The 27,674-nt window shown below is 38.0% G+C and overlaps 1 protein-coding gene across 2 annotated transcripts in view; it reads right to left on the minus strand.

Moving 5' to 3' along the window:
- LOC306880127 (uncharacterized protein) overlaps nucleotides 1–26,554 on the minus strand; it is a 49,632-nt gene extending 23,078 nt beyond the window's left edge. Inside the window, exon 1 of one of the 2 annotated variants that reach the window (XM_079433448.1) lies at nucleotides 26,340–26,554. The gene's annotated coding sequence lies outside the window, so the exon portion shown is untranslated. The remainder of the gene's footprint in view (nucleotides 1–26,339) is intronic. The other variant, XM_079433447.1, reaches the window with a different exon arrangement.
- Nucleotides 26,555–27,674: the final 1,120 nt, after the last annotated feature.

Here is a 27,674-nt window from a genome sequence, read left to right on the forward strand (position 1 = left end):
AGGCGGATAGTGTTCTTATCCAATAAGAAGATATGCGCATAAACTATGATGGAAACACATTTTACATAAATACCTTGATGTGCAACAAAAACCTCACATTGCCTCAATAGAGGACTCATTGGAATCATCATAAGGAGTCGGTTGTAACATTTTTAAAGAACTGTTACCTATCCCCACCCCAAGCAGCCATAACATAGCTAACTGTTTTATCATGTGTGTTCTAGTTAGCATGAATGCAAAGTATCAAATTAAACTAAACAGCTACTTTAGGTTTTGTAAGTCAAATAATTGTATCTACAACACAATGAATTCTAGGCAAAAAATAATCTTAATGAAAAAAAAAATTGCTTTATTTCCTGAAAATCTTTTTTTTTTTTTTGTCATAAAATCTACAATGTTGCTCACATTCACATGCCACTTCTTCTGTAACATTAAAAAATGTGATTGGACTGTATGATATTGATGACATCACAACAGCTCCTTTCTGAATTGTTAAACTGACAGTGTTTCGACTAACCCCGTGTTACAATACTCCCCGGTCTCCCCTATTTCAAATGAATGGTTATTAAGTCAACATTACGAAGTGTTTGGAAATAAACAATATTATGAAATATTTATACAGATTATACTGTAAAACATAATTGCAAATTTCAAAATGCGCAAAATTGTAACATTAATAAGTTCCTGTCAGGCACTTGTGAGAGCTAAACAGCCATCCATCAAGAGGGCAACGCCCACTACAGTACGATTAAAATTTCACGACAATATTGCTGCATCAGGGTAAACACCTAGGTTTGCACGAGGACTGGAAAGATGTCGAAGAAAGAGCAAGGGTGACCGCAACTGTTATTACATATTAGAGCCCCTCTGCATTAAATAGCTATATTTTGTTTGGGCATTTAAGCAACATTACTTATCTCGACAGTGATTTACCGACCATTAGCAAAATGCATGAACAACCAATTAAGTAGCACTATTCAACTATTTATATATATTTATATATATCGTTTTCCTGTGAGGTCTGAGTTATGTAATACAATACTTTATTATTAATTAAGTACGTTTTACTAGGCCACTCCTAAAATTTATCAAATGCCGAAACTGATGATGCTCGTTGACGCTATCATGTAAAGATAATCACGGTGATGATAACTTTGAAAACTGATTTTATGCTTATGTTTTGAGCACTATATAGGCCTAAAGCAGGAACATGTAAGTTTTCATCATAATGACTGTCCCTTTGGATTTTTCCCCAGAGTGCGATCATTCAGGGTGTTTGGGGTGAGTAATTTCAGCGTACCATCCATCCATGAAAATGGAGTTCAATAACTATGTCCAACAACTATGTTTTTACTTGTATTAATGGATGTTTTTGTTCTATAGAACAAAACCAAACATATATCAGTCCAGGAAATTGTGGAGTCAGTTGAATTCCTGAAACAAAATGTCATCAACTTTGATGATAATATCACACATAAAGACGGCTTTTGGGGACAGGTGTGCAATGCACTTACCATTCCAAACACTAAAAACAATCGCTATAGACTGCTAAGAGCATTTCGTAAGGTGAGCACTTCTTTGTTTCACTAAAAGGCTTTCAAAACCAGTCTCCTGACACAAATAGTTATGAAAATAACAATTAATATACGATTACAACAAACACACACACACAAACAATCTTTTATGTGCAAATATGTATGTACATATACATTTCTCTTGTTGATGACAGTCAACAGTGATAGGTGTTATATTGTGTTTTACACCATCTGTTAGGTTACAAAATTGATCAAAGTTACATGCAGTCTTATATATTTTCTATTGAAATTATATATTTTTCAGATTTATAGACAGTCACAGCCTGACCTATATGTCCTTTTTGTTAATTTCCTAAATTTTAACTGTTTGAGATTAACTTGAAGCGTCACGGTTATATACTTTGTCAAAGCACCAGCCAGAATCGTCCCCATATCCAGTGCCATCCGAGGACAGTGGAAGTGCTGCAGAAGATGAAAGACGCAAGTCTTCTGAACCAGTTAGTCAACTTTTTTGGTACTGACATCTGTTTCATGTACGGCTTCCTACCTTATAATGCCAACATGTTCTGTCTTTCTGTGAAGCACCAGCCAGAATCCTCCCCATATCCAGTGCCATCCGAGGACAGTGGAAGTGCTGCAGAAGATGAAAGACGCAAGTCTTCTGAACCAGTTAGTCAACTTCTTTGGTACTGACATCTGTTTCATGTACGGCTTCCTACCTTATAATGCCAACATGTTCTGTCTTTCTGTGAAGCACCAGCCAGAATCGTCCCCATATCCAGTGCCATCCGAGGACAGTGGAAGTGCTGCAGAAGATGAAAGACGCAAGTCTTCTGAACCAGTTAGTCAACTTTTTTGGTACTGACATCTGTTTCATGTACGGCTTCCTACCTTATAATGCCAACATGTTCTGTCTTTCTGTGAAGCACCAGCCAGAATCGTCCCCATATCCAGTGCCATCCGAGGACAGTGGAAGTGCTGCAGAAGATGAAAGACGCAAGTCTTCTGAACCAGTTAGTCAACTTTTTTGGTACTGACATCTGTTTCATGTACGGCTTCCTACCTTATAATGCCAACATGTTCTGTCTTTCTGTGAAGCACCAGCCAGAATCCTCCCCATATCCAGTGCCGTCCGAGGACAGTGGAAGTGCTGCAGAAGATGAAAGACGCAAGTCTTCTGAACCAGTTAGTCAACTTTTTTGGTACTGACATCTGTTTCATGTACGGCTTCCTACCTTATAATGCCAACATGTTCTGTCTTTCTGTGAAGCACCAGCCAGAATCGTCCCCATATCCAGTGCCATCCGAGGACAGTGGAAGTGCTGCAGAAGATGAAAGACGCAAGTCTTCTGAACCAGTTAGTCAACTTTTTTGGTACTGACATCTGTTTCATGTACGGCTTCCTACCTTATAATGCCAACATGTTCTGTCTTTCTGTGAAGCACCAGCCAGAATCCTCCCCATATCCAGTGCCGTCCGAGGACAGTGGAAGTGCTGCAGAAGATGAAAGACGCAAGTCTTCTGAACCAGTTAGTCAACTTTTTTGGTACTGACATCTGTTTCATGTACGGCTTCCTACCTTATAATGCCAACATGTTCTGTCTTTCTGTGAAGCACCAGCCAGAATCGTCCCCATATCCAGTGCCATCCGAGGACAGTGGAAGTGCAGTAGAAGATGAAAGACGCAAGTCTTCTGAACCAGTTAGTCAACTTTTTTGGTACTGACATCTGTTTCATGTACGGCTTCCTACCTTGTAATGCCAACATGTTCTGTCTTTCTGTGAAGCACCAGCCAGAATCCTCCCCATATCCAGTGCCATCCGAGGACAGTGGAAGTGCAGTAGAAGATGAAAGACGCAAGTCTCCAGACCAAGTTAGTTATCACTGTTTATGATTTGTTTAAAAACTATTTTTTTTTTCATGGCAAACCATTAACATTGAACTTTTTCATTAGGGCTCCATGATCAGTGAAGACGGGTTTGTCAAAATCTGTGTACCTAAGAACCCCTCCTTCTTTTTCATTGACAAGAGTGAGTGGGATAACCTGAAAAAAAAGAGGAAAAAGAGAGGCTTTGCAGGACTTCAATGGACCAAAGTAATTTCAAAAGGGCTGAGGACAGTACACCCGTACTGTTCATTTGCTTTTAAAAGGCACAGACTGAAGGGATTGGGTTTGAAACAAGCCAGCCCAGAATTCTCATGTCTTGCCTACTGCCGATTCGAAGACTGTCCAGTCACCGTTACAGTGACTGTGGATAGTGACAAGGAACTTAAAGCAACAGTAGAATTTCAGGGAGAACAGTGTATACATAATCGCACTGAACTGAAAAGAAGACCTGTCAGAGCAAATGACAGAAAAACATTAGGGAAGGAACTACAAAAACAGCTCCCACGAGCAATGTATCTAGAGAACTTAGGCAAAATACCTGAGGATGTAATGGAGTCCGGCTGTAGGGATGTTGCTCCGACTCCCAATGTCTTGAAAAACATTTCATGGGAAGCCCGTAAGTCAAGCCGCCAACACAATAATGAAATCATCAGCCTTCAAATAATGCTGCAAAAGAGAACAAACAATCCTGATGAGGTACTCCAGAAAGTGATGCTACACCCAAAAGGGGTCCTCCTTTGGTCACAAAGGAGTATACACATATATCAGGAACGATGCCAGGAGGACATAATTTATCTCGATGCGACTGGAAGCATAATGCGGAAAGAGACGGGGTCACCTCCGTTCTATGTGTATGAGTTGGTGGTTAGAAATCCACACAAAACCTCATCTCCATTACCTGTTGCCACGTACCTTACTTGCGACCACACCACAGCCTCAGTTTTATATTTTCTTGAGGCATTCCAAACAGATGTGGCTAGGTGGTTTGGAAGGAAGGGTATGCGGTCACCTGTCATGGTCATTTGTGACGGGTCAATTGTGTTAATGCAGGCTATATGCCTGTCATTTGCCAAAAAGAACCTGACTGACACAATAAACCACTATTACAACATCGCAAGTGGAAAAGGGAAACAGGAAGATTTTGATGTGCCGATTCTGCATAGATGCCTCAGCCATGTGATGAAGAACGCAAAGGAAATGTGCAGAAAGTAGTAAGCAGAACCTATTATTAATACAAAATCCTTGTAGCATACATTCAAATAAATATTGTTTATGACATTTGTCTTTTACTGACAGTTGCTAAGTTCCGAACTTTATAACAGTTTTATGTGATGAATTAAGTTTTATTAATGTGCAAAAACAAAACAGCAACATCTCTTTTACTCAAACCCAAAAATAATAACAGATGTCTATTAAGCACATCAGTCTACTGCTTTTAGACAAGTGTAAACTGTAATTTTCAAAACACATACATTTTAAAAGACTCTGTGCCATCAGGATTCCACTCAATGCATAGAATGATGATGGTGCATTAAGTACATTTCTAATATAGCAGCAAGTCTTAAATGCAGGGCATAACGGGTTTGTAGTACACACAATTTAAGTAATTTCCATTAATGCTGTCATGTTAGTCTTATAAATGAACTTGCAGTACATAATTTCAAATTTGAATTAAATTATCATATTGATTTCCACAGTGCAACAAACCACTACCACCTGGCAATGCATGTCTTTGGTGCCCTCACAACTGCAAGCACTTTAAAAGAACTGGATGACATGGTTCAAAGTTCTACAGTTGTCTTCTCCAGTCCATCCTGTGGTGCAAGTGTTGAAAAGCACTTCAAGAATCTGCAATCGTGGCTGCAGAAAAAAGGGACTCTGTTGGATGAGACTACCGAGTCCAGAGGTGATGCAGAGGACTTGAAGGTAAATGTCAGATCTATCATCTGACCATTCTGATCTATCTATCCATCCATCCATCCATCCATCCATCTATCTATCTATCTATCTATCTATCTATCTATCTATCTATCTATCTATCTATCTATCTATCTATCTATCTATCTATCTGATACTGAAGTGCATTCATTCCCAAGGACATGGTCATTGTCAAAAAGGTCAAAGTGGGAACTGTTATTATTGTATTTTATTTATTTATTTTTTATTTTTTTGGTTATTCTACTAAGGAGGACATACTGGTAACCACAAAGATCGTTGTCTTCTCTAGAAATGTGGCATAAGTTCTACAATTTACAGTTATTATCAGTTGGCTTGGAGAATTTCTCAAATCATTCTTAATATTGCAGACCAGTAAGTGCATATCTCAAAACAATTTGTACAAACAGCATGACACAATGGATTACTTTCAAAAGTCTGTACTTTGCTAAAAATCCATAGTTAATTTCTAAAAAGTAAGTATTTGTGTCAAGAAACAGATCATTGACATGAGAATGACAAATCCTTTTGTCATTGTTCACAAACAAGACAGTCAAAATGTTTAAGTCATGTTGTCAGTCTGTCAGTGCATGGTTTCAGTATGTCCCGATGTAAACTACGGTTTGGGTTACATTGAAAAAGCACAAGGCATAAGTTGTTATGAATATAATATATACATTTCAACAGCACAAATTTAAACATTACTGTATGTGGGATATTGATTACAAGAGAATGGACAGGATTCACACTTTTACTGTACTGTGCTTGTGGCCTGACCAAAAAATTACATTAAAATGTCATTGTGATAGAAAAAAAAGACACAAAAGCCAGTGGGGAAAAATATAAAACTACTGAGCTAAACATAGAAAAAAAACCTTGTGCACGCAGAACTGTGCATGCAGCATCATACAGTGCAATATAAACTCCAATATTTGGCTGTACCCTCTGTCTTGCCTCGGCTACTGTGGGGCTCTAATGTGGGGCATCTTCTTCCTCTTCCTCTATTTTGCCTCCCTACCCTTCCATCACGCATTATTATTATTATTATTCCTGGCACATGACCATGCTTGTTTACTGGTTGTTCATCCATATTCGATTTGTAATTTTAATCGAGAACCATATTATATGTATTGATCAGCATTACAAAAACAATTGATAATGTAGGAAACAGCAGACAGTTGTGCACAGCCAATTAAATTGGGGTGGTGATGGCGCAGTGGATAAGACACATGCCTTTGGTGTGAGAGACCTGGGTTCGAATCCACTGTGAGACACCAATGTGTCCCTGAGCAAGACACTTAACCTCCTAGTTGCTCCAGAGGCGTGCGACCTCTGACATATATAGCAATTGTAAGTCGCTTTGGATAAAAGCGTCAGATAAATGTAAATGGTTGTACAAAAGTATCCACAATTTGTTCAAAGCAGTGAGAGATTGCTTTTATGATGTGCACAAGATACTACATGATGTGGAGGTTGAACAAGTAGAAAGCAAACTTTCTAAGTCCAAAAGCAACTGAGAAAAACTGTAAAACACACCTCTAATAACACGTTGTTGCATTATTTTTAGGACATTACAGGAAGCAACAGATTTGCAAAACGTTGCAATGCAATTATTACAAATGCCCCGCTGGACAAGCATGGAGAGCTCAATGTGTACCAATGCAAAGGGCTAATCAATCACCTCAAGAAATACATTCTACCATTTGCTGGATTATGGACCGGGATTATGCTAGGTTTGTCATAACTATGCCACATTTCCATTTTTGGACTGAAATATCAGACTGTGTGTTTTCTGATAATTTGACAAAATGTTTCATTTTCTTTAAATACAAAGGTGACCTTGGACGACATGGGACAGGACCACAATATGAGCAGTGCTCCAGGAGATACAATGCCCTGAGAAAGCTTACAAGACAAGTAATTATATAGTTTGTACCATAACAGTAAATTGTGTCAGAACTCTTATTGCGTTGTACTGCTAAATTATGTCAGGAATTCACCTGTCTTTGTATCCTTTCTCAGAACATTACACAGGACAATAAAACCCAAGGAATAATGGAAAAGAGTCAGTGGGACTTAAAACATATTCGTTTTACTTCTGGCCGGCTCACCAGGCTTGATGACTTTGTAGCCCAGTATCGGATTAGCCACACTGCACTCCTGAAGGAGTATGAGGACTCTAAAAGAGTTTTCCAAAGGAAGGTTCGAATATTTTAACAAATGTGTCATTGAAGATGTGATAGGTATTAGTTTTTTAAGGAAAAGACTATATTAGGAGAATTACATGTTGTTTCTCATTCCATTCTATGCTTTGATATGTAAACCAGATCTACAAATCCCTTACTTTATGTAGACTTACAGAGTAGAACAAGAGAGATGGAAAGAAAAGCAACAGAAAAAACGGGGAAGATATGTCACACCAATCCGCAAGCCTTTCCTTTTCAAAACATCAAACAAGAAGGTATAGTGTCAATGTAATGCTATCATGCATTCTATGGAAGTAAATTAAATTCATAATCTTCACATAACATAATCTGATCTGTTTTAAAACACTGTTGATAGTCCTCAGTGCCTGAGGGTCCCATTGGACAGCAAAGCTCGCCACCACAGCCAAGGTCATCCCTGGAGGGGGACCATGAAGACATTGGGGATGAAAAGGCTGTACATAGGGATATCTCAAATAAACCTAAGGCATCAGTTAAGACAACAGCAACTCTACAGCATCAAGTAAGAATGCTTTCTTTTATCAAATGTTCAAACTCATAGTAGTACCTATTAAAGGTTCTAGTTTGTTTGAACAGTAGAACGAATAAATACAGTAGTTAAAATAAAAGATGAAATTGAAACGCATTAAATGTCAGTTTTACTATCTGTCATGTTTCTTTGAAATTTGTAGCTCACCTCTTTGTGGAAAAGGAGAGACACAGAGGTTGTGGTTTCTTTGATCCCAACACAAACCGAAGGAGCACCAATTGTAATTCATCACAGTGAGCTACGTACACTTCGGCCACACCAGTGGCTAACTGGCGAGGTACAGCATACATTTCTGAAAATGTTGTTATATAAGCTCAAGTTACTTTTCAGAACTATAAACCTGTAGTTAAAAATCAGATAACACTTTAGAATAGGGAACACTCATTCACTATTAACTACGACTTTTCCCTCAAATAATTCCTAATTTGCTGCTTATTAATAGTTAGTAAGGTAGTTGTTAAATTTAGGTTTTGGGTAGGATTAGGGATGTAGAATAAGGCATTAATATGTGCTTAATTAGTACTAATAAATGGCTAATATTCCAGTAGTATGCATGCTAATAAGCAACTAGTTAAGAGACCCTAAAATAAAGTGTTACCAAAAATGATACATATACGTATATACTATATAGGTCCAACTTTAATACATATCTGTACAGAATATAGTGCAGGAATAATGAGTAGATCTACATTAACACTCCAGCTACCACGATTAACTAATGTTGAAACAACAAATATGAAAGTAAAAGTCCATGTTCGACTGCTTCATAGGTAACCAAAAATTACAGAATGAGATTAGACTCATTAAGAACTACAAATTAACAATGACAAATAAAAAAAAACTACTAAATAATTACATACTTGTCACAACAATAATGTGTCTGAGACATGAGTAGTTGTCTTTTTAACTCTTTACATGGTCATAAAATGCATTGGTAAATAATCAGATGTTACCTAATAACTTTTTAGGAACTGCTAATGATTTGGACCATTACTTTGAAGTGAAAAACAATGTTTTTGAACTTTCTGGTTAGTTAATCTTGTTTCATTAGTAGTTCATTAGTTAGTTGAAGTGTTAATGTGGAATGAGATAGAAAAGTATCTCACGAGATACATGATACAAAGGTTGCGGGTTCAAGCCTCAGGTGGGCAGGGAAGGATTGTAGGTGGGGGGAGTGAATGTACAGCGCTCTCTCCACCTCAATACCACGACTGAGGTGCCCTTGAGCAAGGCATTGAACACCCATCTGCTCCCTGGGTGCTGCAGCGTAAATGGCTGCCCACTGCTCCGGATGTGTGTTCACTGTGTGTGTGTGTGTGTGTGTGTGTTCACTGCGGATAGGTTAATTGCAGAGATAGATAGATAGATAGATAGATAGATAGATAGATAGATAGATAGATAGATAGATAGATAGATAGATAGATAGATAGATAGATCGATCGATAGATAGATAGATAGATAGATAGATAGATAGATAGATAGATAGATTTCTCAACCAATCCTGTACAGTTAACTAAGATGGACTATTTGTGTTGCCCTAAACATATGGTTAAATACTCTATAGCCTATGTGTTTCTGTGTGTATACATTGCAATATTGAAATGGTTAAATTGAAACACAATGATTAATTTTGAGATAAAAGTACAAATTGCTGCAATCTTGCTGATGTTACATGGAAACTAGCATTTTTTTTTATTCATCATCATCATTGTAAACAATAAGAAAAAATATATATTCTTGATAGAACAATAATGTGATCAAAGGTTTCTAAATGTTGTACTCTTAATGTATAACACATCTTAATGTATAACTCTTAATGTATAACACATACGCAATTGTTTTCCATAGATAATTGAAGCCCTGTTTCATCTTGCTGCCAATGAGCTAGAGATGGGGAATTCCATTTACATTCTTGATCACTACACAGCAGGTGTGATTCTGTTTGGGGAAAGACCTCAGCTTGCCCGGCACAGTTTGACAAAGGTAGTGGATGGACTACAGTATGGATATGCAATTTTATGTGTATGTGTTTCCATAGAGTAATATTATACATCTTAAGTATATAAGAAAAAATCAGTTTGCAAAACTACATGCAGAATTATGGTTAACTACATAATACTTTTAAAAGGTAAATGTACTTAGTAATGGTTGGCAAAGCTGATATAATGTATGTGTTCTTTGATAGATTAATTTCGACAATTACCAGGGAATTGTTTCTTTTGTGAACATTGCCAATGTCCATTGGAAGTTTCTGGTGAGTAGGTGAATAACTTCACTATGTCATTACCAAGTCTGGATCTACTGAGTATTAGTAGCAGTTGTTTCACCTTATCATTTTCAGTGCATAAATGCGGTCAACCACACTGTGTACCTGGTAGATCCTTCAAAAAGTTCAACAGAGGAAGATGACTCAATTAATGCTGCCCAAAAATTCAGGTATTCTTTGTGTAACTCCTTCTCACAGCCTTAAGCCACATTCTATGGCTAAGTGCATGCAGTTGTACAGAATTTTTTATATTTTACCTCCCCACTAACAAAGGGCCCACCTCTCTCAATTACAGAAGTTTTTTTGTTTTTAATGACTTTGTCTACTGTGATTACACATTTAAAGGTTTTGCTTTGGGGTGCATAACTGTCACAGCATAGAATGTGTACAATGTATTGACATTGGTGGGACATTACTCATCATCTTGAGATACAACTTAGATACAACTTTATTTTCATTAAACATTAGAAGTACTCAACGACAGAATGATATTTAGCATCTATATAATTTCAAATAGTATCGTTGTGCTACTATTATAATAATCTTTAATATTTATATAATAGATAAATCTACACTAAATAAATAACAAACTCGTAAATATATACAGCAGGTGAAAAATGAATTTGGAAGCATAACCAATGGATAGATTACTGTTAAAACTTAAGTTCCTACTGGTGTAATGCAGATTTCAGCAAGTTTATGGTAGACTGGAAGAAGCTGGCCATGAGCTGGCATTCAGCTCAACAATAACCGTTTGAACAGGTTATTGTTGTGAAGACAAGACTTGCTTATGATCTTGAGAGTTCTGACATCTAAAACAAACATTGACTGTAGTGAATATATTCAGTTGCTGGGGATACTAATGATACATTTGAATAGATTTGCATTCACCACAGGGGTATACCAAATAACCCAATAGGCATGCATACACTGAAGTATTTAAAATATGTCAGTATATCATATTACTATTTTTCCCATATCACAAATAATTACTGACCAGGAGGCTTAAAGTTTAAATTAATCAAATCACAATTGATGGAAATATTGTTTAGACTTTGTATGACTTTAAAGTAATACAATTATTTACATTGTTTACATTCTGGAAACTAAGAGTAAAATAAGACTATAATAATTAAGTAATAAGAATCATACATTTGGAATAGTAATTTGATTTCAGATTTTATGTACTTTGTTCCTAATTAATACATATTCAAATTATACATCACACACAGTGAGTACCTAGAAATGAGGAGTACGTACCATGAAAAAACGGAGTGGGTGGATATACAGTGGAAAGGAGGAGTTATGACACATCCAGTCCAGCAGGATGGCAGTAGCTGTGGGGTCATTGTTGCCTTGGTATGTGAAGTGTACTGTAATACCTATCTCTCTGTTATCTTCTTTATATTAATGAAAAGTTTCTGTTCCAATGTTTTATAGGACTTGACTGTACAAAATAAAAAAATTTGGGGAATTCTAGTTAGGAAAGCTGCGATATGCTGGAGTCTGACACAGTACATGATGGTCTTGTATATTCATTGATTTTTTAGATGGCAAGGGGAATAATGAAGGCATTTCCATCTGTTCCCGTTTTACATTTTGGAACTTCCAGAAAGGAAATGGCCAATGAACGGAAAATGATGGCTCTACAGATACTCAAAGCATCAGGTTAGTAAAGCAAGTTCTTGTCTGCTGTGTGCTGGAATATTTAATAAAATGCAGATTTTCAGATCTGACTCGAGTCAAAATTAAATTACACACAGAATAAGTCAAGTATAAAGTAAAACAGTATTAGAAAAAATATTTGGTAACAATTTATAAGTATACACTAACAAATCACTTACAAATCATTTGCAAAGTATTGGATTGGATAGTAGTTAATATTTTCTAAACTTTTAAGTTAATAGAGTTAATACTCTATATATATATATTTTTTTTTTTTTTCATAAAATTAATAGACTATATATAAATAGTGACTTGTTCATTAACTACAATTAACAAAATTATCTATAAATATAGCTGCAAGCAATAGTTACGGGGGCAAGCACTCCAAAGGCAAAATGAGGAGCTAAGCATGGCATGGAGTATCAGACCAAATGCAACAACAAGTAATAAAAACAATTTTAGAATTATTAGGGGCCAAGCACCGAAGTTGCATAGGCACCTATTGTATCCGTTGGCGTTAATATTTCTTCCGCTCTGGAGTCTATGGTAGACCATAGAGCCGCTTGCAGGAAAGTTGTGAAATTTGGAACACTGATATAGGACAGTCGCAACATTAACCAAAGCAAATTTGGAGTCTCTAACTCAAACTCTGTAGTGCTAACACTTGTCCAAATTTTCACTCATGTTTATGCTAATAACTTTTGAACTGTAAGCCACAAATGGAAAAAGTTAAGAATTGTCTTTTAAGGGTCAACAGTCATTGGAAGGTTTTACACTATTACTTTAAAGCTGCCACAAAATGCACGGATGTCACAGTATTATCGCACGCTAATAAGTTCAAGGGGAAAAAAACTGTAGTTTATCAATACAGTGAATTATAATCTTGCATTACCTACATACATCTGATAGGTCTCTCTACAATCAAGGGTAATACAAAACTACTACAAAAGTGAACAACTATGGAAAATAACAACTAGAGATACCAGATGACGATGCGGAGGCCTGAATACATGAAAGTATTTTATATGCAATGTCATATAAACAGCAACCCCACAGATATATAGTGACCTTAAGGTGTTCACCAAAATGAAGGGGATGTGAATGCACTGTTCCTCTACATGCCACCGTGAATGTACATAAAACAAGTAACATACATTGTTATTGTCACTGGAGGTAATAGACTGTTTTAAAGCCTGATTTGAAGGCTGAATGGACAGTAAAATATTTGTTTGTGTTACTAATTCATTTTTGTTTATATAAATATTGCAGTGTTCGATGAAGCCAAAAACTGTGCCATGTGTTCACTTAAAAAGACTACTGGATCTGTCCATCGTTTGATACATTGGGTGAGTTTGTTAACCACTTGATTAAAGAGAATGGGAAAGTAAAAATCAATAGCAATATTCAACTTTAGCAGTTCCCTGATATTTCAAACTTATACATTTCTAGATCCAATGTGACACATGTGACAGGTGGTACCATGAAGAGTGCCTGGGTATGGCCGAAGAAGACCTGGAACAGGCCAGAGCTAATAACTGGAACTGCATATTGTGCTCTTAAATCCTTTCACCAAAAATAATTTTACCTTTTTTTTCTTTTTTTTGGTTGAAGTGTGCAGTTGTTCTTTTAAATTATTGTTGATAGTTGTAAATTGTAAATCATTTTATTAAATAGAGTATAAACACTGTTTTGTGAAAAATGTGAAAGAAAAGTCTAAATGATGATAATATTAAACATTTATATATGTGAAATTCAACATCGGAACATCTTGTCATTGTGTAGTTGACACTGTGGGAAGGTGTCCTATCAATCTGAGGTGGAACTGGTCTGTGCAATCTAGAACTTTTCTTTTTATTTATTTTTGAAAGTAAACACAAAACAACATGTATATGAGATTTGGGAGGCTCTTATTTTGTAATTCCACATCAGCCAGTCCTGAAACGATGCATCTCACACTGTGGGAAGGTGTCCTCTCAATCTGAGGTGGAACTGGTCTGTGCAATCTAGAACTTTTCTTTTTATAGCTTTTTGAAAGTAGACACAAAACAACACGTATTTGAAAGTTGTAGGGGCTCTTATTTTGTAATTACACATCAGACAGTCCTGAAACGATGCATCTGACACTGTGGGAAGGTGTACTCTCGGTCTGAGGTGGAACTGGTCTGTGCAATCTAGAACTTTTCTTTTTATTTCTTTTTGAAAGTAAACACAAAACAACATGTATTTGAAAGTTGTGGGGGCTCTTATTTTGTAATTAGACAGCAGACAGTCTTGAAACGATGCATCTGACACTGTGGGAAGGTGTACTCTCAGTCTGAGGTGGAACTGGTCTGTGCAATCTAGAACTTTTCTTTTTATTTATTTTTGAAAGTAGACACAAAACAACACGTATTTGGAAGTTGTGGGGGCTCTTATTTTGTAATTACACATCAGACAGTCTTGAAACGATGCATCTGACACTGTGGGAAGGTGTACTCTCGGTCTGAGGTGGAACTGGTCTGTGCAATCTAGAACTTTTCTTTTTATTTCTTTTTGAAAGTAAACACAAAACAACATGTATTTGAAAGTTGTGGGGGCTCTTATTTTGTAATTAGACAGCAGACAGTCTTGAAACGATGCATCTGACACTGTGGGAAGGTGTACTCTCAGTCTGAGGTGGAACTGGTCTGTGCAATCTAGAACTTTTCTTTTTATAGGTTTTTGAAAGTAGAGATGCAGCAGTGTATGTTTGAGATTTGGGAGGCTCTTATTTTGTAATTACACATCAGACAGTCTTGAAACGATGCATCTGACACTGTGGGAAGGTGTCCTCTCAGTCTGAGGTGGAACTGGTCTGTGCAATCTAGAACTTTTATTTGTATTGCTTTTTGAAAGTAGACACAAAACAACACTTATTTGAAAGTTGTGGGGCTCTTATTTTGTAATTACACATCAGACAGTCCTGAAACGATGCATCTGACACTGTGGGAAGGTGTCCTCTCAGTCTAAGGTGGAACTGGTCTGTGCAATCTAGAACTTTTCTTTTTATTTATTTTTGAAAGTAGACACAAAACAACACGTATTTGGAAGTTGTGGGGGCTCTTATTTTGTAATTAGACATCAGACAGTCTTGAAACGATGCATCTGACACTGTGGGAAGGTGTACTCTCAGTCTGAGGTGGAACTGGTCTGTGCAATCTAGAACTTTTCTTTTTATAGGTTTTTGAAAGTAGAGATGCAGCAGTGTATGTTTGAGATTTGGGAGGCTCTTATTTTGTAATTACACATCAGACAGTCTTGAAACGATGCATCTGACACTGTGGGAAGGTGTACTCTCAGTCTGAGGTGGAACTGGTCTGTGCAATCTAGAACTTTTCTTTTTATTTCTTTTTGAAAGTAGACACAAAACAACACTTATTTGAAAGTTGTGGGGGCTCTTATTTTGTAATTACACATCAGACAGTCCTGAAACGATGCATCTGACACTGTGGGAAGGTGTCCTCTCAGTCTGAGGTGGAACTGGTCTGTGCAATCTAGAACTTTTTTTTATATAGCTTTTTGAAAGTAGCCACAAAACAACATGTATATGAGATTTGAGAGGCTTTTATTTTGTAATTACACATCAGACAGTCCTGAAACGATGCATCTGACACTGTGGGAAGGTGTACTCTCAGTCTGAGGTGGAACTGGTCTGTGCAATATAGAACTTTTATTTTTATTGCTTTTTGAAAGTAGACACAAAACAACACTTATTTGAAAGTTGTGGGGCTCTTATTTTGTAATTACACATCAGACAGTCCTGAAACGATGCATCTGACACTGTGGGAAGGTGTACTCTCAGTCTGAGGTGGAACTGGTCTGTGCAATCTAGAACTTTTCTTTTTATTGCTTTTTGAATGTAGACACAAAACAACATGTATATGAGATTTGGGAGGCTCTTATTTTGTAATTCCACATCAGCCAGTCCTGAAACGATGCATCTCACACTATGGGAAGGTGTCCTCTCAGTCTGAGGTGGAACTGGTCTGTGCAATCTAGAACTTTTCTTTTTATTGCTTTTTGAAAGTAGACACAAAACAACACTTATTTGAAAGTTGTGGGGCTCTTATTTTGTAATTACACATCAGACAGTCCTGAAACGATGCATCTGACACTGTGGGAAGGTGTCCTCTCAGTCTAAGGTGGAACTGGTCTGTGCAATCTAGAACTTTTCTTTTTATTTCTTTTTGAAAGTAGACACAAAACAACACGTATTTGGAAGTTGTGGGGGCTCTTATTTTGTAATTAGACATCAGACAGTCTTGAAACGATGCATCTGACACTGTGGGAAGGTGTACTCTCAGTCTGAGGTGGAACTGGTCTGTGCAATCTAGAACTTTTCTTTTTATAGGTTTTTGAAAGTAGAGATGCAGCAGTGTATGTTTGAGATTTGGGAGGCTCTTATTTTGTAATTACACATCAGACAGTCTTGAAACGATGCATCTGACACTGTGGGAAGGTGTCCTCTCAGTCTGAGGTGGAACTGGTCTGTGCAATCTAGAACTTTTCTTTTTATTGCTTTTTGAAAGTAGACACAAAACAACACTTATTTGAAAGTTGTGGGGCTCTTATTTTGTAATTACACATCAGACAGTCCTGAAACGATGCATCTGACACTGTGGGAAGGTGTCCTCTCAGTCTAAGGTGGAACTGGTCTGTGCAATCTAGAACTTTTCTTTTTATTTATTTTTGAAAGTAGACACAAAACAACACGTATTTGGAAGTTGTGGGGGCTCTTATTTTGTAATTAGACATCAGACAGTCTTGAAACGATGCATCTGACACTGTGGGAAGGTGTACTCTCAGTCTGAGGTGGAACTGGTCTGTGCAATCTAGAACTTTTCTTTTTATAGGTTTTTGAAAGTAGAGATGCAGCAGTGTATGTTTGAGATTTGGGAGGCTCTTATTTTGTAATTACACATCAGACAGTCTTGAAACGATGCATCTGACACTGTGGGAAGGTGTACTCTCAGTCTGAGGTGGAACTGGTCTGTGCAATCTAGAACTTTTCTTTTTATTTCTTTTTGAAAGTAGACACAAAACAACACTTATTTGAAAGTTGTGGGGGCTCTTATTTTGTAATTACACATCAGACAGTCCTGAAACGATGCATCTGACACTGTGGGAAGGTGTCCTCTCAGTCTGAGGTGGAACTGGTCTGTGCAATCTAGAACTTTTTTTATATAGCTTTTTGAAAGTAGCCACAAAACAACATGTATATGAGATTTGAGAGGCTCTTATTTTGTAATTACACATCAGACAGTCCTGAAACGATGCATCTGACACTGCGGGAAGGTGTACTCTCAGTCTGAGGTGGAACTGGTCTGTGCAATCTAGAACTTTTTTTTTTATAGCTTTTTGAATGTAGACACAAAACAACATGTATATGAGATTTGGGAGGCTCTTATTTTGTAATTACACATCAGACAGTCTTGAAACGATGCATCTGACACTGCGGGAAGGTGTACTCTCGGTCTGAGGTGGAACTGGTCTGTGCAATCTAGAACTTTTTTTTTTATAGGTTTTTGAAAGTAGAGATGCAGCAGTGTATGTTTGAGATTTGGGAGGCTCTTATTTTGTAATTACACATCAGACAGTCTTGAAACGATGCATCTGACACTGTGGGAAGGTGTACTCTCAGTCTGAGGTGGAACTGGTCTGTGCAATCTAGAACTTTTCTTTTTATTGCTTTTTGAAAGTAGACACAAAACAACACTTATTTGAAAGTTGTGGGGGCTCTTATTTTGTAATTCCACATCAGACAGTCCTGAAACGATGCATCTGCCACTATGGGAAGGTGTACTCTCAGTCTGAGGTGGAACTGGTCTGTGCAATCTAGAACTTTTTTTTATATAGCTTTTTGAAAGTAGCCACAAAACAACATGTATATGAGATTTGGGAAGCTCTTATTTTGTAATTCCACATCAGACAGTCCTGAAACGATGCATCTGACACTGCGGGAAGGTGTACTCTCAGTCTGAGGTGGAACTGGTCTGTGCAATCTAGAACTTTTCTTTTTATTGCTTTTGAAAGTAGACACAAAACAACACTTATTTGAAAGTTGTGGGGGCTCTTATTTTGTAATTACACATCAGACAGTCTTGAAACGATGCATCTGACACTGTGGGAAGGTGTCCTCTCAGTCTGAGGTGGAACTGGTCTGTGCAATCTAGAACTTTTCTTTTTATTTATTTTTGAAAGTCAACACAAAACAACATGTATATGAGATTTGGGAGGCTCTTATTTTGTAATTCCACATCAGCCAGTCCTGAAACGATGCATCTCACACTGTGGGAAGGTGTACTCTCTGTCTGAGGTGGAACTGGTCTGTGCAATCTAGAACTTTTTTTTTTTATAGCTTCTTGAAAGTAGACACAAAACAAAATGTATATGAGATTTGGGAGGCTCTTATTTTGTAATTACACATCAGCCAGTCCTGAAACGATGCATCTGACACTGTGGGAAGGTGTACTCTCTGTCTGAGGTGGAACTGGTCTGTGCAATCTAGAACTTTTTTTTTTATAGCTTTTTGAAAGTAGACACAAAACAACATGTATATGAGATTTGGGAGGCTCTTATTTTGTAATTACACATCAGCCAGTCCTGAAACGATGCATCTCACACTGTGGGAAGGTGTCCTCTCAATCTGAGGTGGAACTGGTCTGTGCAATCTAGAACTTTTCTTTTTATAGCTTTTTGAAAGTAGACACAAAACAACACGTATTTGAAAGTTGTGGGGGCTCTTATTTTGTAATTCCACATCAGCCAGTCCTGAAACGATGCATCTGACACTGTGGGAAGGTGTCCTCTCAGTCTGAGGTGGAACTGGTCTGTGCAATCTAGAACTTTTCTTTTTATAGGTTTTTGAAAGTAGACACAAAACAACATGTATATGAGATTTGGGAGGCTCTTATTTTGTAATTCCACATCAGCCAGTCCTGAAACGATGCATCTGACACTTGTGGGAAGGTGTCCTCTCAGTCTGAGGTGGAACTGGTCTGTGCAATCTAGAACTTTTTTTTTATAGCTTTTTGAAAGTAGACACAAAACAACATGTATATGAGATTTGGGAGGCTCTTATTATGTAATTCCACATCAGCCAGTCCTGAAACGATGCATCTGACACTGTGGGAAGGTGTACTCTCTGTCTGAGGTGGAACTGGTCTGTGCAATCTAGAACTTTTTTTTTTATAGCTTTTTGAAAGTAGACACAAAACAACATGTATATGAGATTTGGGAGGCTCTTATTTTGTAATTACACATCAGCCAGTCCTGAAACGATGCATCTCACACTGTGGGAAGGTGTCCTCTCAATCTGAGGTGGAACTGGTCTGTGCAATCTAGAACTTTTCTTTTTATAGCTTTTTGAAAGTAGACACAAAACAACATGTATATGAGATTTGGGAGGCTCTTATTTTGTAATTCCACATCAGCCAGTCCTGAAACGATGCATCTGACACTGTGGGAAGGTGTACTCTCAGTCTGAGGTGGAAGTGGTCTGTGCAATCTAGAACTTTTTTTTTTATAGCTTTTTGAAAGTAGACACAAAACAACATGTATATGAGATTTGGGAGGCTCTTATTTTGTAATTCCACATCAGCCAGTCCTGAAACGATTCATCTGACACTGCGGGAAGGTGTCCTCTCAGTCTGAGGTGGAACTGGTCTGTGCAATCTAGAACTTTTCTTTTTATAGCTTTTTGAAAGTAGACACAAAACAACATGTATATGAGATTTGGGAGGCTCTTATTTTGTAATTCCACATCAGCCAGTCCTGAAACGATGCATCTCACACTGTGGGAAGGTGTACTCTCTGTCTGAGGTGGAACTGGTCTGTGCAATCTAGAACTTTTTTTTTTATAGCTTTTTGAAAGTAGACACAAAACAACATGTATATGAGATTTGGGAGGCTCTTATTTTGTAATTCCACATCAGCCAGTCCTGAAACGATGCATCTCACACTGTGGGAAGGTGTCCTCTCAATCTGAGGTGGAACTGGTCTGTGCAATCTAGATCTTTTCTTTTTATAGCTTTTTGAAAGTAGACACAAAACAACACGTATTTGAAAGTTGTAGGGGCGCTTATTTTGTAATTCCACATCAGCCAGTCCTGAAACGATGCATCTGACACTGTGGGAAGGTGTACTCTCAGTCTGAGGTGGAAGTGGTCTGTGCAATCTAGAACTTTTTTTTTTATAGCTTTTTGAAAGTAGACACAAAACAACATGTATATGAGATTTGGGAGGCTCTTATTTTGTAATTCCACATCAGCCAGTCCTGAAACGATTCATCTGACACTGCGGGAAGGTGTCCTCTCAGTCTGAGGTGGAACTGGTCTGTGCAATCTAGAACTTTTCTTTTTATAGCTTTTTGAAAGTAGACACAAAACAACATGTATATGAGATTTGGGAGGCTCTTATTTTGTAATTCCACATCAGCCAGTCCTGAAACGATTCATCTGACACTGCGGGAAGGTGTCCTCTCAGTCTGAGGTGGAACTGGTCTGTGCAATCTAGAACTTTTCTTTTTATAGCTTTTTGAAAGTAGACACAAAACAAAATGTATATGAGATTTGGGAGGCTCTTATTTTGTAATTCCACATCAGCCAGTCCTGAAACGATGCATCTCACACTGTGGGAAGGTGTACTCTCTGTCTGAGGTGGAACTGGTCTGTGCAATCTAGAACTTTTTTTTTTATAGCTTTTTGAAAGTAGACACAAAACAACATGTATATGAGATTTGGGAGGCTCTTATTTTGTAATTACACATCAGCCAGTCCTGAAACGATGCATCTCACACTGTGGGAAGGTGTCCTCTCAATCTGAGGTGGAACTGGTCTGTGCAATCTAGAACTTTTCTTTTTATAGCTTTTTGAAAGTAGACACAAAACAACACGTATTTGAAAGTTGTGGGGGCTCTTATTTTGTAATTCCACATCAGCCAGTCCTGAAACGATGCATCTGACACTGTGGGAAGGTGTCCTCTCAGTCTGAGGTGGAACTGGTCTGTGCAATCTAGAACTTTTCTTTTTATAGGTTTTTGAAAGTAGACACAAAACAACATGTATATGAGATTTGGGAGGCTCTTATTTTGTAATTCCACATCAGCCAGTCCTGAAACGATGCATCTGACACTTGTGGGAAGGTGTCCTCTCAGTCTGAGGTGGAACTGGTCTGTGCAATCTAGAACTTTTTTTTTATAGCTTTTTGAAAGTAGACACAAAACAACATGTATATGAGATTTGGGAGGCTCTTATTATGTAATTCCACATCAGCCAGTCCTGAAACGATGCATCTGACACTGTGGGAAGGTGTACTCTCTGTCTGAGGTGGAACTGGTCTGTGCAATCTAGAACTTTTTTTTTTATAGCTTTTTGAAAGTAGACACAAAACAACATGTATATGAGATTTGGGAGGCTCTTATTTTGTAATTACACATCAGCCAGTCCTGAAACGATGCATCTCACACTGTGGGAAGGTGTCCTCTCAATCTGAGGTGGAACTGGTCTGTGCAATCTAGAACTTTTCTTTTTATAGCTTTTTGAAAGTAGACACAAAACAACATGTATATGAGATTTGGGAGGCTCTTATTTTGTAATTCCACATCAGCCAGTCCTGAAACGATGCATCTGACACTGTGGGAAGGTGTACTCTCAGTCTGAGGTGGAAGTGGTCTGTGCAATCTAGAACTTTTTTTTTTATAGCTTTTTGAAAGTAGACACAAAACAACATGTATATGAGATTTGGGAGGCTCTTATTTTGTAATTCCACATCAGCCAGTCCTGAAACGATTCATCTGACACTGCGGGAAGGTGTCCTCTCAGTCTGAGGTGGAACTGGTCTGTGCAATCTAGAACTTTTCTTTTTATAGCTTTTTGAAAGTAGACACAAAACAACATGTATATGAGATTTGGGAGGCTCTTATTTTGTAATTCCACATCAGCCAGTCCTGAAACGATGCATCTCACACTGTGGGAAGGTGTACTCTCTGTCTGAGGTGGAACTGGTCTGTGCAATCTAGAACTTTTTTTTTTATAGCTTTTTGAAAGTAGACACAAAACAACATGTATATGAGATTTGGGAGGCTCTTATTTTGTAATTCCACATCAGCCAGTCCTGAAACGATGCATCTCACACTGTGGGAAGGTGTCCTCTCAATCTGAGGTGGAACTGGTCTGTGCAATCTAGATCTTTTCTTTTTATAGCTTTTTGAAAGTAGACACAAAACAACACGTATTTGAAAGTTGTAGGGGCGCTTATTTTGTAATTCCACATCAGCCAGTCCTGAAACGATGCATCTGACACTGTGGGAAGGTGTACTCTCAGTCTGAGGTGGAAGTGGTCTGTGCAATCTAGAACTTTTTTTTTTATAGCTTTTTGAAAGTAGACACAAAACAACATGTATATGAGATTTGGGAGGCTCTTATTTTGTAATTCCACATCAGCCAGTCCTGAAACGATTCATCTGACACTGCGGGAAGGTGTCCTCTCAGTCTGAGGTGGAACTGGTCTGTGCAATCTAGAACTTTTCTTTTTATAGCTTTTTGAAAGTAGACACAAAACAACATGTATATGAGATTTGGGAGGCTCTTATTTTGTAATTCCACATCAGCCAGTCCTGAAACGATTCATCTGACACTGCGGGAAGGTGTCCTCTCAGTCTGAGGTGGAACTGGTCTGTGCAATCTAGAACTTTTCTTTTTATAGCTTTTTGAAAGTAGACACAAAACAACATGTATATGAGATTTGGGAGGCTCTTATTTTGTAATTCCACATCAGCCAGTCCTGAAACGATGCATCTCACACTGTGGGAAGGTGTACTCTCTGTCTGAGGTGGAACTGGTCTGTGCAATCTAGAACTTTTTTTTTTATAGCTTTTTGAAAGTAGACACAAAACAACATGTATATGAGATTTGGGAGGCTCTTATTTTGTAATTCCACATCAGCCAGTCCTGAAACGATGCATCTCACACTGTGGGAAGGTGTCCTCTCAATCTGAGGTGGAACTGGTCTGTGCAATCTAGATCTTTTCTTTTTATAGCTTTTTGAAAGTAGACACAAAACAACACGTATTTGAAAGTTGTAGGGGCGCTTATTTTGTAATTCCACATCAGCCAGTCCTGAAACGATGCATCTCACACTGTGGGAAGGTGTACTCTCAGTCTGAGGTGGAAGTGGTCTGTGCAATCTAGAACTTTTTTTTTTATAGCTTTTTGAAAGTAGACACAAAACAACATGTATATGAGATTTGGGAGGCTCTTATTTTGTAATTCCACATCAGCCAGTCCTGAAACGATTCATCTGACACTGCGGGAAGGTGTCCTCTCAGTCTGAGGTGGAACTGGTCTGTGCAATCTAGAACTTTTCTTTTTATAGCTTTTTGAAAGTAGACACAAAACAACATGTATATGAGATTTGGGAGGCTCTTATTTTGTAATTCCACATCAGCCAGTCCTGAAACGATTCATCTGACACTGCGGGAAGGTGTCCTCTCAGTCTGAGGTGGAACTGGTCTGTGCAATCTAGAACTTTTCTTTTTATAGCTTTTTGAATGTAGAGACGCAGAAACCGTATATTCTTGCTCTTATTTTGTAATATGAGTATTGGAGGGCTTTTATTTTGGTATTCAACATCATCAGACAGTCACGGACTGTGTGTTGGGAAAAAAATCGCGTTTGCCAGAAGAGCGCTTGCAATCACATCAGTTCTCTGACTGGTTTACCGTAATAAGCAGTTTATGCGCGACCGTAGAAATAACGTGGCGGCTAGATTGACCGAGCTTTTCCACTTGGCGGCTGGCCTGACCGCAGTCTGATTTTCGCGAGTTCAAGAATTATCATTGTGTCATTCAACAGCAGGCCTTAGCAGGGAAAGTCGTAGACTTTTCACACGTAATGTCATTGGTGGTCAAACTGATAAACTCGATACGAGCAAAAGCACTTCAGCGTCGCTTATTCAAGGCGTTACTGGATGAGCTCGATGCCGCGTACGGAGGCTACTTCATGCTGATGTGCGGTGGTTGAGCCGCGGGAAAGTGCTCCAGCGGTTTGTTGACTTACTGCCTGAGATAAAGACATTTCTATCTGCAAGAAACGAGGAGCACAAGGAACTGTCAGATGATGCGTGGCTGTGTGACCTGGGGTTTCTGACAGACTTGACCGCAAAGCTGAATACACTCAACAACGAGCTCCAGGGAAAAGACCGACACCTGCCACACATGATCAGCACAGCAGAGGTGGGTAGAGTACTCAAGTAAAAGTAAAAGTACTTCTAGAAATATTTACTCAAGTAAAAGTAATAGTCTGAATAGTTACTTGAGTACACTGTAAAAAATCCAACTTTTGAAAAGTTCTACTAACCAATGTAAAAAAGTAGCCTGAACAAAGAATTTTTAGTAGAAGTCCGTTTAATTCTTTGTGTGAGCTGAACAAAAATACTCTAAGCATGTCGCTAGCAAAAGTTGTTTTGTTTACCTTACTTAGATACTCAAGTATTTGTTGTAAGTATTCACAACATATCCAAATGTTCTCCCAACTTTTCAAATTGAGTCATCTGAACAAACAATTTTACATTGAACAACATTGCACAAGTTCCCAGCATGCATTGCAGCTTGAAAACATTTTATGTTAATTATTACTAAAATATTATCATTGTTTTACATTTTACTGGCTTAAGTTATGCTCCTGCTGCTGTTGTCACTGTCAGTTAGCTGTCATGTGGATTAGAGTTCATATTTTTACTGATTTAAAAATTGTTGATCCTCACCATGGTTGAGAATCGTATGCTGAGGTACTGTATATGTGCATCTCATTGCAACTTGTTAATTACACTTGTCTAGTAACATAAATGTTTACTTTTAGTTTAAAGAGATAAATGTTACCCCTATTATGTAGGAAGCTTTGAAAATAAGCATATATCTAAATATGCTAAGAAAGAGAATTGTTAAAAAAGATTAGCATTGCTAAATGCTAAAATATCTTTGGTTGCTCTAACAGATCTTTTAACACTCAGTAAACTGACTTTGATTTATTAGATGAACTAAAGTTTTTAAGTTGTCGGTTGCTAGTTGAGTTCACTTAAAAAGTTGAATGTGATAGGTTGCCTTATTTTTGTGAGTTAGGTCAACTTTTTTTTTTACAGTGTATGGCCGTGTTCACACTTGGCGTCTTTTTTGACTAGAAAAAGTTGACAAGAGCGTTGTTTTAATGAAAAACAAAGCTGGCAGCGTCTGTTACAAATAGCAGCTGAGAGCGTCTTTTGTTGTCATAGCAACAGCTGTAACAGTAGCCTAGCGCTGTGTACTGCAGAAATGTCAAGAAAGAGTAAAAAGTTGGCTCTTGCGTTGGCTTTTGAAGTTAACGGGAAAGAAAATTCTGTGAATCGAAAAAACTGTGTCGATTCACAACGACGTTTGTGGGTGCACGACATTATACGGGGAAGGAACCAATATTATGATAGAGTTTTGTGCTCATATCATACAGCTCCTTGTGCTCCGAAACTAGTACGAGCAGTCTATCTACCGGCACCTTCTCCATTTTTCTTCTTGTTGTTATGGAAACGACAGATCTCGCTACTCGCTTGTCATTGGTCAGCTGTCAAAAAGGCGCTTGACGTAGGGCGTTTTTTTCAGAAAAGTTGAATTTTTTCAACTCGAAAAAACGCTCTGAGCTGCAGAAAAAGACGCCGGCGGTGGCGTTTTAAAAAGCGCTCAGGACTTTTTTGAAAACACGGTTTACTCCATAGGATTATAATGTGAAACAGACGCCGGCAGCTTCGAAAAAGACGCCAAGTGTGAACACGGCCTAAGAGTAAAAAAGTATCGGATAAAAAAACTACTCATACTATCATATTGGATCATTTTATTTAGATATATAGATTACATTTATGCTGGAGTAACAGCTGATGAAAATTCTGATTTGCATCACTGAATTAAATTATATTTTAAAGTAAATTAATTATCCTATAACCTCTGACACTGAAACCTCTGAAAACTCCTCACATGACTGCTCTGAACATAACGAAACAAATGCATATTGACGGATCTTCTGTTCTGCAAAATGTAAACAAATGTAGCCTATTTTTGCAAGCGTAAATATTGTAAAAATATGAATATTAATTGTCTAGAACAGGCGCGCGCCGCTGCGCAGAGCTAACGCGGGTTCCGCGGGTGTTCATTTCATACTCTGTGACAGCTTATTTAATGTATAAATTATACATTGTATTTAATGTAAGGTACATGTACAACAAACTGGTAATGTCATAGTGGTATCGTGGCCTATACCTGTGGAACAGTAGACAGCACACGTGGTGTTCATCTAATAAAAGATCTTCATATAGCTCTAGCAAACAAGCCTTTGCAGATTTGCTTTCAACTGACTGTAGATCCAAAGCCACGTCTTCAACGCTCTTGATGTTCTTAAACTCTCTGTTATCTGAGTGAGAACCGCTTCAGAGACTCAGCGCGTGCGGCAGGGAACTGAACCAATCATTCAAACTGATTCGCGAACCGATTCACTGGTTTGCCAACTGGTTTGATAAAGCCTTCAAACAGAATCGACTCAAAAGAATGAATCATTCGCGAATGGGCATCGTTCATTGCCCAAAGAAAAGTAGACGGCGCGTTTGGAATAAACTGAAGCATTTTTAACTTGTATTGCATTAAGATAAAGTAACGAGAGGAGAGTCGCCCACAGTAACGAAGTAAAAGTACCGTTTTTTTCTCTAAAAAAATATACTTGAGTAAAAGTACCCATTTTAAAATATACTCTAAAAGTATTAGTTACCCAAAAAATGTAACGAAGTAAATGTAACTCGTTACTACCCACCTCTGCAGCACAGTGAATGCTTTTAAGTCTAAGCTCGGTGTTTGGATCACACATCTTAAAAACGGGAGGCTAACACACTTTCCCAACCTGGAAAAAATGTCACAGAGCATTAAAGACAAGGACGTTTTTCACCCAGAGAAATACTGTGCTCACCTGGACAAAGTTGCAACAGAGTTCAATATGTGTTTTGGTGAGTTAAACGAAATGGAATGTATTGTTACATTTGTCCCAAACCCATTCATGCTCATTGATATAGAACAGGTTGCAGCCAAATTCCAGCAAGTATTTTCTTTGTCAAGTGGAGTTGACATGGAGATGGTTGATTTGCAAAATGACATTGAGCTGAAAGCCAGATCAAGGGACAGTGACTTTTGGGGACTTGTCAACAGAGAGAAGTTTCCGCTCCTCACTGCATGTGCACTAAAAGTGAGTGCCTACTTTGGATCAACTTACCTCTGTGAAATGGCATTTTCACAGATGAAAATAATCCAATCAAAATACAGGAGCCGCCTTACTGACAGACACCTCACAGACTGCCTCAAACTGGCTGTCTCTAGCTATGAGCCAGACTTCAGAGGACTCACAGACAGTATTCAGTCACAGCCATCACACTGACTTGAGTGAGTAACATTACTGCAGCAGTTTTGCCTTCTGGTGGCATTGAGAAAAGTGATGTTGCATAAGATGGGACATAACTGCACTTGGCTTAATTGAGATTGTTGATAATTTTGTTTCCACAGTTCATTTATAAAATGTTAAGGGTAGTACCTTCAGAAACTTCAGTGAATAAG

Source organism: Barbus barbus (genome assembly GCF_936440315.1).
Source record: "Barbus barbus genome assembly, chromosome: 14".
Lineage (NCBI taxonomy): Eukaryota > Metazoa > Chordata > Actinopteri > Cypriniformes > Cyprinidae > Barbus > Barbus barbus.